The sequence below is a fragment of the Heliconius melpomene genome, chromosome 19 (genome assembly GCF_056956725.1).
Source record: "Heliconius melpomene rosina isolate 202511_hmr_F chromosome 19, ASM5695672v1, whole genome shotgun sequence".
Lineage (NCBI taxonomy): Eukaryota > Metazoa > Arthropoda > Insecta > Lepidoptera > Nymphalidae > Heliconius > Heliconius melpomene.
Genome location: NC_140407.1, coordinates 3,089,649 through 3,107,233, shown reverse-complemented (window position 1 = coordinate 3,107,233; position 17,585 = coordinate 3,089,649). Strand labels below are relative to the sequence as shown.

At 30.6% G+C, this 17,585-nt stretch overlaps 1 protein-coding gene and 1 long non-coding RNA gene across 6 annotated transcripts in view; one reads left to right on the top strand and one right to left on the bottom strand.

The window, feature by feature from the left end:
• Nucleotides 1-17,585, bottom strand: part of LOC146528349 (uncharacterized) — a 162,520-nt gene that overhangs the window by 107,470 nt on the left and 37,465 nt on the right. The window lies entirely within an intron of this gene.
• LOC146528350 (5-hydroxytryptamine receptor 1-like) overlaps nt 1-17,585 on the top strand; it is a 75,705-nt gene that overhangs the window by 29,938 nt on the left and 28,182 nt on the right. The window contains exon 2 of the mRNA XM_085203120.1: nt 2,498-2,553. The gene's annotated coding sequence lies outside the window, so the exon portion shown is untranslated. The remainder of the gene's footprint in view (nt 1-2,497; nt 2,554-17,585) is intronic.

Genomic DNA, 17,585 nt, shown 5'->3' with positions numbered 1-17,585 from the left:
AGTAGAGAGAGATGGTTCTTAGTGTTGTGAATTTTTTATAAGATCTTCAAACCTTTTATATAACGTTTAGTATGTACGCACATCCCTTATTTAATATCGCGAAATAAATGGAGTTTAGAACGAATCCTTAATATTGAATAAAATATTTGTATACAATATTCAATTTCCCATCATATTATACAAAGTATACAAAATTTCCAAGAACTTATAATAAGTTCCATTACATAAATAGAAAAATTCCATTTTATTTTCCAATAAAAATGTACGCAAATATCCGCATAACTCCAATAAAACTCGAGCACTGCGGTGTCGATCCATCATGAACCATGATGAAATACATCGGGTGAAAGACTAAATAAACAGAACCATTTTGATTCTTTCTTGTCTTCTATATTACGTATATTTATTATTTTTTTTAGTAGAAAATGTTATAGAAGTTTTTTTGTAATATTATAGATATATTGTTTTCAGTTAATATAAAGCAAAATAATATGTATAAATAGAAATATTTTTATTTCTAGAATAATAAAAATAAACTTTATATGATTGTGAATTCGATTTCCAATCGAAGGAATAAATTCTTTTTATTACTCTCTGGAAATACATTACGTGGATCGCCATATGCTGTCGAATCCGCAATATTCGCGTCCCGAAATCGATTCTAAATAAATTTAGTTACTGATAAAATCAATGCACCGACAAAGCCGCAGGGAAACACTAGACCCCACAGCTAATAGCATTAAAGCCTGCCCTAATTGCCTCAAATGCAATATATAAATTCCCTTACGAACCATGGGAATTCCTCGGCAAGTGTACAACTCTAACTATAGAGTATATTGTTTAGAAACTTCGACAAACTTTGGGGCCAAGTTTTAGTTGTAATTTGATAACAAAGTTGTTTCGACCAATCTATTATACTCGTACTGGTATGTATTTGCCAAAGTGTGCTCCGACTGATGTTGTGATATGATTTTAATGAATAAATAATAAATATCTAAAAAATCAGCTTCACGCTGTATCCCGCAGCAGGATAGGCAGAGGGAACCTAGGTTTAAGTTAACACTCCGCTCCCTACTTTCCGCTGAATTCCATCATGGCGGAACATAACGCCGGGTTTTTTGACTTGGTTCCAGAGAGAAGAAATTCAAATATAAATTTAAATAAATATTAATTTCCTCAAGTGGGGATCGAACCCATAACACACTTTGTGCCCCTACACCTAGTTTTCACATTAGTTGTATATATTTTATCTATCTTGAAAATAGTTTATCAAGGAAAACTAAAGTATGCACTTTAGATTATGAAAATTGTTGTTTACAATTTTGCTGCATGACTGCAACAAAATAACCTTAGAGATTTACATAAGTGACTATCGCACGTCGTGGTCAAGTGTTACATTATCATTTGATTGTATATACAATGGTTGTAGGTTCCATTTCAATTCGTGGGAATGATTTATTATCATTTATTACTTTGGCCAACAAGTATCTATAAGCGTTGCGTTCTGTAATACTACACCAAGTCTGATTTCGAATACGAAAACGGATGACGGAAAATGGAATTAACACTAAGTTTACTCTCCTATCCTATTATATACATACAGAATAAAGCGCAAATCTGAAAATAGAATAAAAATCAAATAAAAAGTCAAGAAACAAGAAAATTTATTCAAATTTATTTACACCCATTTCCGCATCTATATTTTCATTACAATATTCAATGAGCAACGCGATAATCATTTAGAAAATGTCCTTAGCTTTAACAGCCATTATTGAATATACCTAGTATTCGGGGAGAGGGGAGACCTTCCCAGATTTATCCATTATTCATGTTGGCTTTCTCCCAAAATGACTTATCATTGACACCCCACGCCGTGCCAACATGACATAGCCATGAGTCTAAAATCGTATGAAAGAGGATATTATTTAAAAAAAACCGGCCTTAGAGAAGGAGTGATTAGCCAAAACGTCCAAATGAAAAGAAATGAAAGATGCTTAAATAAAAAATATATTTACACAACAAAAAGTGCCTCGTCACTATGATCAGCATTTTTGTTTTATAAACTTTACGCTGTTTCCTGCACATAGCAGGGTAGGCAGAGGTAATCTTAGTGTTAAGATACTCCGTTCCCATAAAGACATTTGCATTCCCCTCTTTCTGTCATATTTTGGAGGCATTGCGTGTTGAGTGGCGAAAGTTAACGCCACCTTTTGCTTCGTCACCAGACTGATGAAATGAAAATATGAAATATTTTATTTCCACGACTAGGAATCGAACACACAACCCGTTGCGCTTACAGTCGCACGCTTGCACCCGCTACCCTCAATTTAATGATATCGACAAAAATACATTTATTTCCTTTAAAATACTGAGTAGCGCAGTAAGCTATTTTATTATTAAAAGAATAAGTAATAAGTATAGTAATTTAAAAAAAAATAGTATAGAAAATAAATCTTTTAGAAAATCTTTTTACTTCATACATTTTTTTTGCTTTCAGGTAGCAAAGTGCACGAAAACAAACAAAAAGGCTACCGTTTAAAAATTCAACAAAAAGTAAGTACGTAGCTGTAACTATAAGTATTTACCGACGTGCCTTAGGGGACGTTAGAATGTAGTTTTTTCTTTGCACAAATGACCGTCCCCTCGGACTAGGTGTGGGAAAAAGAGTTTTTATACTGAAACTTAGATACTGTACTTTATTTATTATCTTTTATGTTAGTTAAAACCACAATTTCTTTCTGCTTGAGTATTCATATGCATTGATTATTATTGGCATTTCATATGAGGGAGAAAATTGTGAAAAATGTAATGAAAAATGCTTAAATTTTTAGTTTTACACCCGTTATAAGTATATTAAATATGTACTTTTTTCATGCTTTTTTATTAATATAAGAAGAACATGAGGCTGTCGTGGCGCAGAGGCACGAACGTGCGCCTGTAAACGTAATGGTTGCTGGTTCGATTTCCACTCAGGGAATGAAATATTTAATATTTTAATTTTCTTGGAAAATGGGGAAAGGAGTGTCCTAAAACTCCGTCTACCTACCCTGCCATTTTCGGCTACAGCTTATAAAAATGTAAGAAAATCTTGCTTATCGCTATCTGGACTCTACGTGCCATCTAATTTGCTTGATATTTTCGTAGTACGAACACATTTCAAAGCATCGTAAAAATACTTGTAAGTGTTTTTTTTTGTTTAATAAGCAATAATATATTATGTTTAAGATAAAAAAGCCTTTCTCTATAGTTTATTGAATAAACATCTCGTGTTAATTGCCACCAGAGTTTTTTAAAATAGAAAGGAGCTTTCGCTTTGTAAGCTGTCATTTTATTTCACGTGGATAAAATATCCTATGTTGCAGCGGTAAACAGAATGCTTTGACACAAAAGGAACATAACAACTATCCTTTATTATGTCTGTCCTCATTTTAATTTTATTAAAAAAGCTTAGAAACGGAAATTATTATAAGTATTCTTTGCGCATTTGGATTTTTTCTTTAATAATAATTAAAAAAAGTAATTTAATGATATATAAGATTTGGATATACTTTACTACTACTAAAAAAATTTAATCTCCCACTTTTTTCACAATTCGAAATATTTCAATATTTGTGATTATAATTTTTTAGAAAGAATAATAAATGTAACAAAATTCACACATTTACTTAAAGTTAAAATTTAAATTAAATTTCAAAATATGAAGATTGTAATCTATTAAATAGGAGAAGAATTCACGGTAGAGCTATAGAAAGTAGAAAGATGAGAGTACTTAGAAACTTATTACTCTGTTCTACGACTTCCGTCTAATGCATAAATTCAGAAATTCTAAAGACTTAGTATAGCTTAGATCTATTCAAAACTTTATCTCGGTATCAAACGTACAATCAACAATACTATATTAAGATATACCTATAATAACTACGCGTGTTTATAAACCTACATAAGTATAAATAAACGATGTATATCGTATAATAGTGGCGCTAGGGTACAAGAGTGTGACTGTTACCGCTACAGGTTGTGGGTTCGATTCCCAGTAGAGAAAATTAAATATTAAATATTTTCTTTCATCGCTGCGGTGTCGAGGCAAAGCTCGGCGTAGACTTTCACCACTTAACACGAAATGCCTCCAGACTTCGGCAGTTCAGCAAAATCGATTCATAAATGCTCGTATCTTTTGGATTTAGAAGCTTGTACAACTTTTAAATCCTAAAGGTTGTGCTTTAAGGGGCAACCTTTTGGAAATGCTTGGTCTTTAAGGGACCATGGACCAGAGTAATTATTATTAACCACCTTACAATCTCAAGATAGATGGACAGATGGACAACAAAATGACGCCATAAGTAGTTTCATTTTTACCTTTTGAGGTACGGAACCCTAAAAAGAATAAGTAATATATATAGGAAAACCCAATATGTCTGCAGTATATTAGCTCTAAGACAAAATGCTTGTTCTGTAAAGTGATCCGATGACAATATGCGTGGGTCGTAGAAAGCGATAGCTATCATTTATCATGTTCGGCTCAATTAATCGTGGGTATTGAAGATCACAAGTACGAATGGAATACTGCAAGGATATGTGTTATATATCTAAATATATCTAGCTGGTTTAATTTATGCTTTAGTATGGATAAAGGCTTAACTCTAGAAAATCACATGAAATTTCTATTTATTTTCATACTGAATTTCAGCATTATCTACTCTCACTTCTTTAAAGGTTAAATTTCTGAAAACTATTTTTCATCTGGCATTTATTTTCTATAAATTAATAACTTTATTCCCAAATTCTTAGAAATAAGTGACTTTTCGATTTTATACACCCTATAGATGTTACAAATTGATAAAAAATGCAAAATTCCTACCCTTAAATAAAAAAATATTGGACGAAATTAACCTATATCCTTTTTTAAAATGTAAAAAATACAATATAAATAAATTTAGTAAAACAACCTTTAACCTAGTTTTTTACCGCATAAAGTGAACTCGTCCGTTATAGAATGAAATACGAAAGGAACATAAGGGGTGCAAACAAAACCGTAAAATTGTACTTATTTGAATCTCTAAAAGCTTTGCACTTTGTTGCTAAAATAAACATATCTCTTTTCTTTACATAATATGAATCAAAGTTGTTTTTGCGTGCACTTTAAAACTGCATCGTGTGTGGGTTCGACTGCCACTTGAGGAAATTAAATATTTAATAGTTTCAGTTCCTCGCTCTCGTTTTGAAATTTCTTCGGAAAGTGGAAAAAGGAAGTGTTTTTATGAAAACGAAGCGACATAATACTGGGTTCCCAGGTTCCATCAAATCCAAGTCAGCGTTAAGCTGAAAAATTGTTGGTTTATACTTATATACCTAAGCTGAAATCCTTGAAAATGATTTTATTGCATTTTACACCAATGATGTGTGAGTGAATGATTCATTTATATGCATATAACATTAAAGTAAAGCTGAATATCGAATATATATAATTAGAAATCGTAAATGCTTTACATATACTTGCCAAAACGGCAAATAACGCAATAGATATTTATGTAAAATCGTATAATAAATGTGAGCAAAACTGCGAAAAAACACTAGTTTTAACATATTTTAAACAACGTTTTATAGGATGTAACATCGTCAAATATTTCTCATTGAGAAATTTTATAAGCTTTTTAGTTTAATTCACAGCGATTCGAAGCATTCTTTTAAAACATTAATCCTGCCCACGTCGTTTTCATTCAAACTCAATATAAAAATTCTTAAAAGGGTAAACTTTTTTGCGGTTTCTTTAATAAAAAACTGTACACAATTTTAAATATACGCATTTAATTCTATTCCGAGTTGAAGTAAAAATTCATTTCAATTGTATTTAAATAGCTTTTTCACTTAAAAATTCTTATTTATCCGATGATTATTTAAAGATAACATACTTAAGACATAATAAGACTATTGAATTTAAAGTTGTATTTTATGAATAACTGTCTCAATATAATCTTTATACGATACTATTAATAGTATTATTTATTTGTTAGTAATTTTTCGTTGAAAGAAATGTGGGGTCAGCTACTAGTTTAGGGGATATATGATAACAGACATACATTTTTTGTTCCTACACGTGTCAAACTAATACATGTTAAAAACCATGCCACAGCCAAGACTGAACTAATTAAGATAAACGATAGGCTATTTAGAATGGGCAATTGTCGACTAGTGAAGGCGATTGTTTAAAACATAAACAATTAGTGTTACTGTAAATGGCGAGGGCAGAAAAGCTATTAGCGTGCGTTGAAGTCGGTATGCACTATGTTTTCTAGAAAAATGCTGCTTTACATGTATGGGGATTTATGAAAATTAATTTAATTTTGTTAGAAGATTTGTATTTTCAATTTACGTTTTATAAAGTATTTTTCATTCTAGTTTTATGTGCAGATTAAAAAAATATATTAAATTTATCTTTTCAATTATTTAATGTTGAATGTTTACAGCGTGGTTTTGCGTTCAAATTAATCTTTGCAAGAGTTTACATTCTAAGATAGAGGAAGAATTTGATAGTTTGAATTTTATATAACGTGCCTGTAGCATACCCTAGGCAAAGGGAACCTGGTGTTAAGAGACTCTATCCCTTAGTTTCCGTCCAATTTGGCGGAACTCGACACCGCGCTTAGTTTAGTTACCAGAGCGAAAAAATGAAAATAATTCATTATTTCTAATGAATGCCATTACAGTCAGAAAAAATTGCATAACACGATCCATCAAATTTATTATTCTCAAGCCGTTTTTTAAATCTAGTACGGCGACAAATAAAACTCCTTTAATTGCCACTTTGAAACGTAAACGATGATATTTGTTAAATTTATATCCATTAGTTTTTCATTATAATCTATTACCGTGAAGTCCTGTAATATATTATTTTTTTTATTTCTTTCTTAAAAAAATATTTATGACTTTAGCTGAATTAAATTTTGTTTTTTTAAAAAAGAAAGCGAGTTAAAACTAACGTTATCATTTCTCATATATTATAAAATATTGTATTTTTCGATATAATTAATGTCTTATTTTTCCATGAATAATAATAAATCTTAAAATATAATTTTCATTTAATTTATTTATACAGACGAACGAAATGTCTGATTTGGTTTATTAATTGAATCTGTACTGGTCCAGATCACCATTATATTATATACCTAGTAGTATAACAAGCATATTAATAGCATAAGATGATAGGAGGAACTCAACGGCACGCTTCGCCTTGTCACCAGAGCGAAAAAATGACAATATAGAATATTTCATTATCTCTAGTGGGAATCGAATCCACATCCTGTCGCTGAGCCACGACTGGACTCACGTTCGTTTTAAATTATATTCCGAAATCTCCATATATATTACGTATAAAATTGTGCCTATCCGTTAATGGATCGCGTGCTAGGCGTCTCGATTAATACAATAAAATAAGCCCACTTTGGTAAGGCACTTCTAAGACTTCATGTTTTTCATTAAGAAATATTATTTTTGGCTCACAAACAACACGTTTACTGCCTTTTCTCCGTTTTTAATATTTTTCGTTGACGCTATTTCTTTTTTCCATATTATTATAAGGTGTACTAATATTTGTAACTAATGAATGACAAGTAGTGTACGCGATGATTGTGGCTTCAATCTCTGGTTGGTGAAATTCTTATAGGTGCAGGTTAAAATATACTTCCGAGCTAAAAGAAACTCATATGTAGTATTGTTATTGGGTGATACATATCTCTTATTGCAATTACTTAGAATCTCTTTCCGAATAATTTTAAAACATAGACGATATGTGTTTTTTTATCTTGTTAAAAACGGTAACTAATTCTTTGTAGCTATTTAATACTTTTCCAAAGAAAGTAGTATGAAGCTAGTTCTAATGAAATTGGTGCCCGTGCCCAAAATTCGAGTTGCCCTCTACCTATTCTCGTCAACCCTAGGATTAAAAGCACAGTCATCGTCAATCAATCAGCTGTCCCATTCAGTAATGGATCTAACCTAAATATAACTGGTCTTAATTGTTGAGAAATCAAATAGGCGCTGAAAATCTAGCGAACGATATAAAACTATGGTAAAGAGTTTTTTGTAAGTAAATATTTATTAGAAATTCTTGTTCAAATATAACTTAAAAAAATATATAAATTTGACTTCCTTCTGTATAATTGTATAATTAGTTTTTTTTCCTTTTTTAACCATCTTTTGTAAAAAGAGGAGGCTATCAGGTAATTCGACTGTATTTTTTATGTTTATTACCTCAGAATGTTAGACTGAGTGAACCGATTTTGATGATTCTTTTTTTATTGGAAAGGTAAACTTCAAGAGTAATTTGATTAAAGTTTGATTACGTTTTGATTATGGGATTCGGTTAAAATTGAAGAAAATATTTACATAACCGATTTTCTTTTTTAACTTTTCGAGTAATATTCAACGTTTCATATAATTTAATTTATCATCCTCCTTTACAAAATATACATTCATAATAATGATTTTAATCAAGTATAATATATTAATGGGCGAAGGTCCTTTGTTAATTTTAATTAAAGCAAGAGCGTCATAACAGTTTTAATTTTGATGAGATATGCTCGTTGTAAAGGAGGTAATGGAAAATGTTTGGAATTTTTAGTATTAAATTTTGTATTAACATTTTTTACTATGGTCATTTTATATGTATCCCGCAAATAACAGGGTAGGAGGAGAGAATCTATTGCTATGAGACTCCATTCCTCACTATATACTGAATTTTAGAGGCATTGCGTGTTGAGTGGCGGAACTCAACGAATATTTTTATTCGACACCAGAGCGAATGAATTAAAATTTAAATAAATATTTCACTTTCTCGAATAGGGGTAGTGTTAGTACAACCCTCGTACTACCTACTTCAGAACATACAATAATAGAAAATACATTTTATTGTTTTAGATTTTAAATAAATATCTAATTGTGCGTCATGGGAAAAACTAACTACTTTTACTCAGAAACTTTATAAGCTGTAATGATTAACAAATTATTTGTCGTAGTTGATTGAATTGTATCAAACGTATTAAAAAACAGAAAAAATAACATTTTCTCTCTTCGTCTAAATAGAGAAAAAGAAAAGTGTCATATATAAAATTTCAAAAACAAAACACAAAAAAAAAGAATAAATGCTTCAATTTTCAATAAAAGGTTTGAGCTATAAGATTTATCTTGCGCAACCGTAATCCATACTGCTCGTATATGTATATACATTTTTAGCTTTCAGTACAAATCATAAAATATGTACTACCATCAGTCTTTCGCCTCGCCTGTTAAATGTTAGGCAGGGTACGCATATAAAGCCAGTTGTACACAGTAGGAAAGTTATATGTAGTAAATTTATGTATCTTTTTTCAGTTATAGAAAATCGGTGCGTTTTGCTGTAAAAACTGCTAAAATATAAAAATCAATTTTGAAATGATATATTTTTTAAAATTAAAAGTAGCAATTGAATTTTTTTTACACATCTTCAATAATTATCTTTTAAAGCAAAGGCGAAGCGAATATATTCATAAATCCACCTGTTCCCCAATTTCTTTCTTTAAAACATTGCGTACTCAGCAACGATTGCTCTATAAAACAAAGTCAAGTGAAAGTCAGACTCACCTATTGAAGGTTCCGTACCAATTTTAGAACTGTACTACAACTTTAAGTTTATAATTATTCCTAGGGTTCCGTACCCCAAAAGAAAAAAAATACACATCTAAAACATTTTATTTCATGAATAATATTTAATATTTACTTGAAATCAGTTAGCGTTACAGATGAAACCTGACCTTTCCAGTATACTGAAGCCCCACACGACACCACATCCGGTTTGTAAAGCGCATCGTGTATAGCGGACTTACAAACCGTAACAAACGTCTTACTCAGAGAGTCGTGCCAGAGTTATTATTACTGAGGCGTGTGGATGAAGATTTGTATTGTATAAAATATTTGAATGATTGAGTTATTTGTTTTTTCAGCTTCACGCGAATTAATAAGTCAATCTATTTTATCTTTTTTTTTTCAGAAATGAAAATATTAAATATTTCATTTCCCCGAGTTGGAATCGAACCTATAACCTGTTGCGTTTACAGTCACACGTTTGTGCCCCTGCGCCACAACTGGCCTCATGTATTTAGTCCATTTATAAAATATCCTACATTGTAAAAAAAATTAAATATCTACAATATGAAAAATATTCTTATTCGTCCTTAAAATTGTATTGTTTTCTTTTTATTTTAAGCAATTTTGTTTATTGCTAATAAATATAGAGCCTTATATTTAACTTAGTCTTATAAATGAAGCTACAGTAAGCAAACTAACGGAACTTGAGCCCTTGTTATGTCTGAAACTGAACAATTAATTCAACCGTTATTAGGCCTTTATCTCGAAGTAATTAGGACATAATGCTTTCAGTCTTCTACTATAACTGTTATATAGAGACAAAACAAAGTGATCTTACAAGACAGTTTTATAATAGTTGTGGGTTCGATTCTCTTTTGGGAGAATAAATTGTATTTATTTCCGCGCTGTAAGAAGACAAATCGCCACTATGAGTTCCGCCATTTAATACGCAATGTATTGAAAATTTGTGAACAGAGTGACTTAACATTAGGTTCCCTCTGCCCACCTTGCCGTAGGTACGATACACCGTGAAGGTATATTATAACAACATACAACCCTAAAAACAAAATAAATTACAATGTGTAAGGTAATTAAAAAAGGTTGTCCATTTCCTGCCAATTTCTCTCGCGTTTACAACTCAATTTTGGACCACGTTTAATTTATGGGAGTAAAAATGTTGGTTAAAACCGACTAGCGCCGGACGTCCGGACTTTGTGGTAAGGGTAAATCCTCATTTACCCTTACCGTAACGTGTAGAACGGGGGTACGTTCTGACAGAAGGGTTAAATTTACTAAAGATTTTCAAAGGACTGTTCCGTGAATATTTTAATTGGACTGGTTTTTGGAATATTAAGGAAAACAGTTCCAATTTGAAAATCAAATAATGTTTTATTTTATAAAACAGACTGGCACAAGTACTCTTCGCCCTGATAAGACGACAAATGGGGTATTTTTACACTATGTTCCCTCTGTCTACCTTGCCATATGCAGAATAAACCGTGAAGCTGAAAAAAGAGAGAGACATCGATCACCATAAGTAATTATTTCTTTCTCATAATAAGTTTTCCTTACAACATGTCCCACAAATTACATTTATGAAATATATTATTAGTTCCTCCGCAAGCAACTTTAACTAGCTCTAATATATCATCGCTTACACAATTTCAAAAGCACTTAATTGCATCAAATTACTCCATACCGACACCATCGCTTACACGATTACTTTGTTATTATATTAGTTTTATACAAGTAAACAGCTACGTTGTAAATATTACTAATTTTGAAGGTTTTTAAAATAAATTATGTATAGAAGTTATTCCGCTACTGTTTATATACTTTACAAGTTTTATTTCGACCTATAATTTTGAAATTGGTAGGGAACCTCTAGTATAAGTCTGACTCGCACTTGACCAAGTTATTTTTATTCTTGGAACATCTGCATTACTACGAAATTATATTTTTCCATATGATAATTGGGTTCACCACTATCAACTTAGCAAGCGTGAGCTTAGTTTTTCGCTAGAAGATAGGTACAATTGCATTAAAATATTTTTGTTAAAAAAAATCGATTTTCTAATATAAATTATGGTATTATTTTGACGTCGTTTAGCTTCTTACACACATATATGAAGGGAAACTTTTATTACTGTGCTTAACGTAACAAAATATTTTCAAAATTAGTATAAGGCACTTAAAATGTAAATGTTTATACAAAACAAGTGTTTCCTTGACTTAGTATTGTATGTACTCACGCAATAGGCTGTGTCTGTGACATTTGATTATATCAAAATTTTTGTACGGTATGTAAAAAAATACTAAAATATACATATTTAGAATAAGTATTTGTTAATTGTAACCTTGAAGACACACAAAACTTACTTTATCATGATTTTACATGGCATTAATAAAAAAAATATTTTTAGTTTTTTAAATTACTTATTTCGTACCATCTTCACTTGACAGAAAAAGTACACGATTGTATGCAATAGTTGTACAAGGGGCATCCCTTGGAGAATTGTGGAGAACGGTTAGCCTTGATTCTATGTTTCTTAAATTATATACATGACGATGGGAAAAATAGGTAATATCTATTACAATATACAATAGATATTCCTAATATAACATATACAAACAACATATTTGTTTGCAAATAGTGTGATAAATGATTGAGCTTAAGTATTTTCTGCTAAATACCTTACAAATTAAATATGTAAATTTTGTACTTACAAAAAATATAATAAATAATTAAATTTTAATATTTATAGAATTATTATTACAATTCATAATACGTCATTATCCTCATCAATTGTACAAATTAGAAAAGTTTAAAATGCGTATTATAAGACCACTTATGTAAAACTGCATAAATCCCTGTAAAGGTCAACCCTCATCTACCAAGTTTCTAAATGACTTTTCAACTTTATGAGAACAAACTAAAAGGTGAAATCAAGAGCAACCGTTGTTTTACATACGAATAGGTATAACCTATGTAGCTATTGAAGCAATATATACTATAGACTATAGACATTATATTATTATACTAGAAGTTACAAATTTTTTGTTCATTTGGTGTTTTTCATAGATTGAGGAGTGATGCTGCTTGCGACTTTGTTTCTGTGGACTTTATGATGTAAAACATAGAACCTCGTTTTTACCGTATTTCGAGAAACCTTCTACTCTTCCTCCTTTCCTTCTTCCCTTCTACCTTTTTACTCTATCTTTTAACATTTGAATTCAGAACCACCGTATACAATTAGATATGGCAATAATATAACGCCAACGTCTATATTGTCAATTTTATTATTTCAGCAATTAAAAGCTCTTGTTATATATTATAGTTTAAATGTAAATTATTATTTTTTTCTAAGTAAATAAAATACAATGTGTCGTAATAATATGTATACTTATTTCAGGTGAACAAATAAGCATAAATATTGTGAAATAAAAAAAATTGTAAGTGCGTAAATGAATGTCAAAATTATTTACATTGTATAAAAATAGTAGAAACATACTGTGCTGTGGAAGTTTTTACTCAAATCTTATCTTAGTATTTATTTAAATACGAGACTTGATTACGTCAGTTTGTTTATTGTTTAAGAATGAATTTTAATTTATTTAAAAATCAGCTTCATGATTTTCTCTGCTTATATATATGAAGTAATAAATAAAGTATCTGTTTCCAAAGCAAAAAAATGGAATATGGAAAGAAACGCAGTTAATAGTTAATATAAGCCATATTTCAAAGTTGGAATAAAAATAACAATCAACGTTAGGCCGTTTACCGTAACTTAAGGGTTAATTATAAAAGAAATTAACACATATGTCACAATTTACACTAAATATATTGTACCTAGACTGTATATATTTAAATAATATATAAATAAAAAATCCATTCGGCTTTCAAAACCGTCTCTTTTATTAAATGGGTATTATTTTTAAGACTATTTTCTTCATATATGTATTTGTCAGGTAGGTATGTGTATTGTGTATTGTTTCTACGGTAATCTCGTAATCTCTATTTACGTACGCTATCACAAGAAGAATTTGCGAACGCGACGCTTAGATACGACTGAAGAAAATAAATAAATATATAAACATATTTTGTGAAAATAATCTCTAGAATTTGGCGGGAAGTTACACGGAAGTATCTTAATATCCTTAATAAAGAACGGAATGTCTTAACACTACATTTCCAGGTTCTCTCTGCCTACCCTGTTATGAGCGGAATACAGCAGTGAAGCTAAAAAATATATAATATAAAGATATATGTAACAGATAGTGGATATTCCCATAACACCACTAATACTGGCACAAATTGCTGTTTTATCTATCATCAAACGGTTAAATTTAGCTTTGCAAGACTCCACTCGGTTATACCGAGATGAACCTACGGCTTTGAAAGACAAATTGGCACGTAGATCGACAGTCTGTTATCGAATGTCTGGAAGTTTGCCTTTAGAGTTAATAAGTTGAATATATGATCGTTTTGTAGGATAAAATATCTCGAAAATATTAAATTGTTTAACACTATCACACTAACGTTAACACTTCTTTGTAAAAAGTTATTAATATTATTTTGGCATCGTTCTTAACTACTCTTTTGTAATCAATCCTGAGAGGACCTGGAAATCTAGTGTTAAGACACTCAGTTCTCATTGAAGCACCTCCGTTCCCTACTTTCTCTACTAGAGCGAAGAAATTATGATCAATAAAAATAAAATCATTCCCTGAAAATCGAACCTACAATCATCCACAGTTCCCCACTGCGCAGTATCAACTAATAATATGTGAATATACTTACTTATATAATACACATATTTTACTTACATAAACCAAAATTGACTGATATTTATTATATAGTTAAAATGTTATAATACGGTACATCCGCTGTTTGTGCCTGTTTGCTTACAATATAAATACAGACAAAAATCGTGTTTGACTTTGAAATATATTAAAAGTTCTTTTATACCGCTTGTTTTATACACTAGAAGATTATAATTTCAAGCAGTGAGTGGTGGTATATATTATAAATATTTTTATAATATTAGATTGCTCTAAAAAAATAACACAAGAACTCTTCAAATGATTCGAAATTCCTATTTATTTTGTTGAAATTTTATATTAAAATTCCAAATCCTATGTACCGCACTGGGCTAAAGATAAAGCTGCGATCAAACGTCAATCATTCTCTTTCTTGTTGCGAGTGAAAACTGTCAACGGCTTCTTTCTATAGTAGACAAAGAATAAATTAAACTCCAAAATTGTAAATTTATTTATTTTTATATTTATAAACAATACACGAGACCAGTCGTGGCGTTGGGGCACAAAGTGTGTATGTAAACTCGACATGTAGGTTCGATCCTACTTCAGATTTTTTCAATACAGAGATTTGTATGGCGTTGAACACCGTCCCGTTACTCAAAGTACCTAGTTTAAAAAATAATGGTTTCTTATTTACGTGAAAAAGAAATCTGTTATAATAAATAAAAAAAAGTTACCTCGAAGAAGCCTGTACTTAACTCTAGAATTGAATTGCGCGCAGGAAAGTACAGGATCCACTAACTCATTTTGTCTTAATCAAACAATATAAAACCTATACGATATGTCGAGGTAACTGGCAATCCGCAGGTACATTTACGGTGTAACAATGGAATTTGAACTGGTAACCCCTTTACGGTAAAGAACGAATGAACTTAGTGATAAATAACCCAGCCTTTTATCTTTCTCTAAGTGTAAAACCATTTAAACAACTCTAGTAAGTTGATAAGAGTCCTGGGCATTTTAAAATAAAAAAATAATCAATAGCTTTTTTTTTCTGTTGCTTGTAGCTTCATGTTGTATCTTGCTTATAGTTATTCTCTCAACTTTTACCCAATTTTCATCAGACATTGTGTGTTGAGTGGCGGAACTCAACGCCGTGCTTTGTCTTCTATGGATATGAAATTAATGTATTTGCCTTGGTGCGAATCGAACCTGCGACTGCATTAAAACTGCTCCACGACGGGCTCAAATAGGCTTTCTCTACCTTCTTTATTAAAATCGGAATTCTATTCATATTTTTTTTAGATTAATGAGAGAATCTAGTAATATATCACTCAGTTTTCTGCTCTTGTCTCATTTAAGATATACCGCATTAAAAGAAAGTAACATAACGCCGTACTTTGACCAACCAAAAGCCAAATTCCAAAACAAATCATGTCCAAACAAATCAATCCTCGACCATAGCATAGTAAAAGCTTTTCTAATTAAGGCCCGAGAGAGCTCTCTAATAAATATAGATTTCTATATTCTCATGTTCAAAATTACAATTTCCTTCCTTTCTAAAGCACTAATAGTAGTTTTGAGTTACGCATATGCGCCGCGGTGTTTTACTCATTGGATATAAACCAGGCAAAGCTATTCCAGATGACTTCAATGGCTCGGACTGAATTATTAAGTTTAATAGTTCATTGATTTCGATAAAGTTTACTCGAACTTCCACTTGTATATAATTCAGTTCGTTTATTTTCAGGGCTGTATTTTATGCAGTGTTGTGATATACTAGTACGTTATAAATATTTTTATATAATTTAGATTTAATATTATAACAAAAAAAAAAACAGTAGCTTCCTGCTGTATATTTTACCAAAGTATAAAAATTAAATCGGTGAGATAGCCTATGATTAAAGCGATTTATTTTTATAGTTGTTCTTTCATGATCTCCTAGCAGATTAAAATTTGTAATCAAAATATTGCTTTTCAAGTTCGTCATAATATACGTATTTATAAATGTAGAAAGGTATTCAATACAAATAGTTACAGAAAGGAAAAAAAATTAACTACAACAATACGTAAAATTGTTACGTTTCTATCGATTATGTCACCATAGTAGTTAGAAAACGCTTAAGATATTTTCTTTTATATTTAAACAAAACAATGTACTTGCTCTGGTAAGACGATAAAACAATTAACCTTAGGTTCCCTTTGCCTACTACACTATATGGGGAAGCATAGAGTGAAGCTAAAAAATACATATATACTTACTTTCACATTTTCCCTTTAACAGCGTTTCTTATAAATATAGTCTATAAATTCCGTAAAAGCAAGGAGGAAATATATTTTGAATGGTCTTACGATATGGATATTGGCGTATAAGATCAAAAGAAACTCGATTTACACTTCAGATTTCATACTGACACGGAGAAGTCAAGCTCCTTGAAACTTGGCTCAAGTGTAGAATGAATTATTAATGCTAAAGAATTTATTATGCACAAGCAAATTCCAGCACTTTGGTTTGCTCTCTTGTAGTCGTGTATATCCATTGATTGTGGTATATAAATAATTGTAATGAATGCTTGGTATGCTGTCTACCTTTCAACCTTCTTTTAGTCAGTAGAGAACAGTCTAATTTAAATGTAAATCATTAACAAAAAATGGTTTGGTTTTTAGTACTTGTGAGTCTTTCTACAAGTTTTTACTGTTCGTAATGACTGCCTAAAACGCAGTTAGTAAAAGCCAATATTGGACACTGGGCTCCTCTGGCTATTGGCCTTTTCCCAGGATATCGCTAGGGCAAAACTGAGAAAAAATGTAAAAGACGTAAAAGTACTACATCCATATTGTCTTAGATAATAGAACTCAAAAACGTTTTTAAAATCCTTGCCGAAGTGCGGAGCGCTGAGATGAATATTTAATTCACATGTTCTTTTCATAACACATGCATTAGAGTAAAAAAGCGAACGTTCGGGAATAAATTTCATAAATTATGTAAAATAGCTACACAGTATTGGATCTAAAGAAGGAGAATTTTATGAAGCTTTGTGTTGAAAAAACATAAATGTAAATTCGATGATATTCGGCAGTCTCATAATGTTTTCATATAATTTCATAGTCCGTGAACATAAATATGACATAGTTTCTATGAATTAGTAAATGAAATTATAGAATTATAATTTTGATCGTTAAATTATATGAAGCAAGGCCAAGTT